The sequence below is a fragment of the Arachis ipaensis genome, chromosome B4 (genome assembly GCF_059453495.1).
Source record: "Arachis ipaensis isolate K30076 ecotype BB chromosome B4, ASM5945349v1, whole genome shotgun sequence".
NCBI lineage: Eukaryota > Viridiplantae > Streptophyta > Magnoliopsida > Fabales > Fabaceae > Arachis > Arachis ipaensis.
Genome location: NC_142439.1, coordinates 55,968,199 through 55,973,319, shown reverse-complemented (window position 1 = coordinate 55,973,319; position 5,121 = coordinate 55,968,199). Strand labels below are relative to the sequence as shown.

Genomic DNA, 5,121 nt, shown 5'->3' with positions numbered 1-5,121 from the left:
GGACATGTTGGTTATATTTATGGCCTTGCTCTCTCTCTTTGGATTCTCTTCTGTATTGCTTGAGAGAGTACTAGGAGGAGTTTCGGTAACTCTTTTACTCAGTTGACCCACTTTTGCCTCCAAATTTCTGATGGAGGACCTTATTTCAGTTATGAAACTGAGAGTGGTCTTAGATAGATCAGAGACTATAGTTGCTAAGTCAAAGTGGCTCTGCCTAGAATTCTCTGTCTGTTGCTCAGAAGATGATGGAAAAGGCTTGCTATTGCCAAACCTATTTCTCCCACCATTATTATTGAAGCCTTGATTAGTCTTCTGTTGATTCTTCCATGAAAAATTTGGATGATTCCTCCATGAAGGATTATAGGTTTTTCCATAGGATTCTCCCATGTAATTTACCTCTTCCATTGTAGGATTCTCAGGGTCATAAGCTTCTTCTTCAGAGGAGGCTTCTTTAGCACTACCAGATGCAGCTTGCATTTTAGTCAGACTCTGAGAAATCATATTGACTTGCTGAGTCAATATTTTATTCTAAGCCAATATTGCATTCAGAGTATCAATCTCAAGAACTCCTTTCTTCTGAGTCATCCCATTATTCACAGGATTTCATTCAGAAGCATACATGAACTGGTTATTTACAACCATTTTAATGAGTTCCTGGGCTTCTGCAGGTGTCTTCTTCAGATGAAGAGATCCACCAGCAGAGTGGTCGAATGACATCTTGGACAATTCAGACAGACCATCATAGAATATACATAAGATGCTCCATTCTGAAAACATGTCAGAAGGACACCTTCTGATAAATTGCTTGTATCTTTCCCAAGCTTCATAGAGGGATTCACCTTCCTTCTGTCTGAAGGTTTGGACTTCCACTCTAAGCTTGCTCAACTTTTGAGGTGAAAAGAACTTGGCCAAGAAAGCATTGACCAACTTTTCTCAAGAGTTCAGGCTTTCTTTAGGTTGTGAGTCCAACCATGTCCTATCTCGGTCTCTTACATCAAAGGGAAAAAGTATAAGTCTGTAGACCTCAGGATTAACCCTATTGGTCTTAACAGTGTCACAGATTTGCAAGAATTCAGCTAAGAACTGATGAGGATCGTCCAATAGAAGTCCATGAAACTTGTAATTCTGTTGCATTAGAGAAACTAATTGAGGCTTAAGCTCAAAGTTGTTTGCTCCAATTGCAGGAATTGAGATGCTTCTTCTATAGAAGTCATAAGTGGGTGCAGTAAAGTCACCAAGCATCTTCCTTGCATCTCCACCATTATTGTTATTTTCGGCTGCCATCTCTACTTCTTTTTTGAAAATTTCTGTTAGGTCTTCTCTAGAGTTTTGTGCTTTAGCTTCTCTTAACTTCCTCTTTAGAGTCCTTTCAGGTTCAGGATCAGCTTCAACAAGAATGTTCTTATCCTTGTTCCTGCTCATATGAAAAAGAAGAGAACATAAAAGAATAGGAATCCTCTATGTCACAGTATAGAGATTCCTTTATGTGAGTAGAAGAATAGAAGAAATAGAATCAAGAAGGGAGAAGAAGAATTCGAACACAGAGAGAGGAGGAGAGGGTTCGAATTATAAGAAGAAGAGAGGTGTTAGTAAATAAATAAAATAAATAAAAGGAGATGAGAGAGAGAGTGTATTCGAAAATTAATTCAAAAGAAAATAAAAATATTTTTGTTTTTATTTTAATTATTAGTTATAATTCAAAATTTAAGAGAGAAAATAAATTAAAATTAGAAAAAAAATTTTAAAAAAGTGGTTAGTGATTTTCAAAAATTGGAGAGAGAAAAGTAGTTAGGTGGTTTTGAAAAAGATATGATTGAAATAGAAAACTTTTAAAATCAAAACAAAAGGTCAAGTAGTTAATAGAAAAAGATTTGAAAATCAATTTTTGAAAAGATAAGAAGTTAGAAAAAGATTTTGAAACTAAGTTTTGAAAAAGATATGATTGAAATTTATTTTGAAAAAGATTTGAAAAGGAAATTAAAAAGATTTGATTTTAAAAATTAAAGTTGATTACTTGACTAACAAGAAATTAAAAGATATGATTCTAGAATTTAAAGATTGATCCTTTCTTAATAGGCAAGTAACAACTTGAAAAATTTTGAATCTAAACATTAATTGTTAGCATTAATTTCGAAAATATGAAATAAAAATAAGGAAGAGCTTTTGAAAATCTATTTTGAAATTTTCAAAAAAAAATGAAGGAAAAATGAAAAAGATTTGATTTTTGAAAAAGATTTGAAAAGATAGAGTTTTTAAATTGAAATTTTGACTTGACTAAGAGGAAACAACTGATGACATGTCATCATGTCATGTTGTTCTATGCTTTTTAATACAAGAAATTGATGATTAGTGCTTAAATATTGCATTCTTTTGTGCTTAAATGGTATATTTCTTTGATCTTTTGATTTTATAAATTTTGTAGAAAATAAGAAGAAAAATAAGCAAAAGAGCACAAAATAAGCTAAAAAGAAAAAAAGAAAAAATTTGGGCACATTTTGAAGTTGAGACACGCTTTGGAACCTTAGGCCACACTTTTAAAAGCGTGGCCCATGACCATGAAGCCATGGCATGAATTAATGCCTTAAGCATGCATTTAATTACTAATGAATGCAATGAAAGCTACGGCATTACTAATAAAGCCAATGTTAAATTACTGCCAAGGCGTTAATGCATTTAAAGCATCATACATGCATCATGAATTGATAAATAAAAGCATGCATGAAATGATGCATGAAATGTTAATTAATTAAGCCAATGAATGCCATGGCCAATGAAAGCATGCAAACTTTAATTTCTAATGCATGCTTTAACGTTAAAGCACTAAGCATTATTAATTAAAGCAATGCATTGCAATTGGCACATGAGTGCTTTAACATTAATGCATTAAGATTTATTTGAAGTAAATGCATTGGCTTTATTAAAATGAAAGCATTCATGCAAAAATTAGAAGAAGCAACGTAGCGCTCTACAAATCCAAAGAAGCAAGCAAAGGAGCGCTGCGCTCTCTTCACCAACTGAGCGCTACAAGAGTCCAAATTAGCAAGGCATCAGCGCTCAAAGAGAGAGCGCTAAGTTAACAATGTTAACTTTATCGTGCTCTCTCCCAAAGAAAATGTAAGGAGCTACACCAAAAATGGAAGCCACAAAGTTTCGAACTCATGAACCAAGAGGAGAGCGCCACAAGTCTTCACAAAGAAAATACACCAAATGCTTCCTCCAAAGCTCGAAAGTGAGCCTCATGCCACAACAAAGGAGCGCTCAGTTCACTCCATTCACAGAGTGCTATACTTTATTACATTGTGCAATAGAAATTGGCCAAATGCTCCCCTCAAGGCTCGAAGCTGGGGACCCTACTAACAAAGCAAAGGGCACTGCGATCTCTCCTTTAACCGAGCGCTATGAAGGCTTCCTCACAAGGCTTGGCACACAACCAATTTGGCAAAGCAAACAAGGGGGAGTGCTGCACTCTCTTCTTCAACCGAGCCGTGCCCTGGGAGGTGTCCCACACACCAAATCAACTTGAACCTAGCAACCTTGAACCATGCCTCCAAACCAATTGAACCAAGGCCATCCGGATCCACTCTTCCTGATACCAGGACATTTTGGCCAGTTTCACTGACCTTTTGTTTATTGTTTTAGGGTAGTTTCATACACTTTCTTAGGAAATAAGCAAGTTTTTGGTAAATAATCACTTACATCTTGATTCAAGCAAACATTGTGAATTTTATATGATTTTATGAGAATTATGCATGAATTGAATGATAAAATGAATGATGCATGATCTCATGGGTTAGAACCTAGCTTTGATGCACTTTATTTGCTTGATTTCAGGACAAAGAAAGCAAGGAAGAGCCACGTTAGTAGTCACGTTAGTTAGACTAACGTGACCACTAACGTGGAATGGGAGCTAGCTTGCAACGTTAATGAGAAAAGTGATCGCCAATAATGCCTTCGTGAGCCATCATAGCCCACGTTAGTTGCCACGTTAACTACGTTAACGTGGAAGCTAACGTGGAAGAGAAGTGAAGCTCCAAAATTAGTGGTAAAAGTGAATGCCACTAACGTTGGAAAAAGGGGCACACCTAGCCACGTTAAGAGTCACGTTAAGTACATTAACGTGAGCTCTAACGTGGAAGGAACAAAAAAGTGCCAACGTTAGTGACACTCACCTTTGTCACTAACGTTGGACTAAGCCACTATTAGCCACGTTAGTTGCCACGTTAATTGCATTAACGTGGAAGCTAACGTGGAGGAAAGGAATGATGAGCCAACGTTAGTGACACTCACCTTTGTCACTAATGTTGGAGATGGCTATCACTACCACGTTAGAAGTCACGTTAACCTAAGTAACGTGAACTCTAACGTGGGAAGAAGGGGTGTTTGGAGCGTTAGTGACAAAGGTAAGTGTCACTAACTCTCTCGAGGCTAAGGCATGCCAACGTTAAGAGCCACGTTAGTTATACTAACGTGGACTCTAACGTGAGAAAAGGGGGCTAAGAGCAACGTTATTGAAAAAGGTAAACCCCAATAACGTTCGCAAAGGATCAAGAGGCAACGTTAGTGGTCACGTTAGTGCCACTAACGTTGAACTTAACGTGAACCATCTTGGGCTAGAAACGTTAGTGAAAAAGATGATTGTCACTAACATTCTCGAACCCACATTTTCACTTAAACGTTAACACCACTAACATCCTAGCTAAAATCCATGCCTATTTCACACTTTCTCTGCAAGTAAAGCTGAGCCCACTGAAGACTCCAAACTGCTTCAACTCAAGATCCAAAGGCCCATATCCAAGAATTGAAGAGCCAACTAGAAGAGCAGAAGAGTAGTATATATAGGAGTAGTTTTGAACTAGAGGGGAGCTTTTGGATTGGGAGAACCACTCTCTGTATAATTTTACTTTTTCTGCAACTTCTAGTTTTACTTTCAGAATGCATTTTCCATCTTTGTTTTCCATTCCCAGAGCTATGAACAACTAAACCCCTTTCATTGGGTTAGGGAGGTCTGTTGTAATTTGATGGATCAATAATAATTTTCGTTATTCTTCTTCTTTCTTTCCTCTTGATTTTACTAGAAAGCTTTCAATCTTCATCCAATTGAGTAGTTGTCTTGGAAAAGAA

General features: G+C 36.7%; 1 non-coding gene across 1 annotated transcript; it reads left to right on the top strand.

Annotated features, from left to right (window-relative positions):
* The first annotated feature begins 775 nt into the window (after positions 1 to 775).
* Positions 776 to 879, top strand: LOC148567658 (small nucleolar RNA R71). The gene has a single exon (XR_015882220.1). It is a non-coding gene; the product is annotated as a small nucleolar RNA R71 (small nucleolar RNA).
* The last annotated feature ends 4,242 nt before the right edge of the window (positions 880 to 5,121 follow it).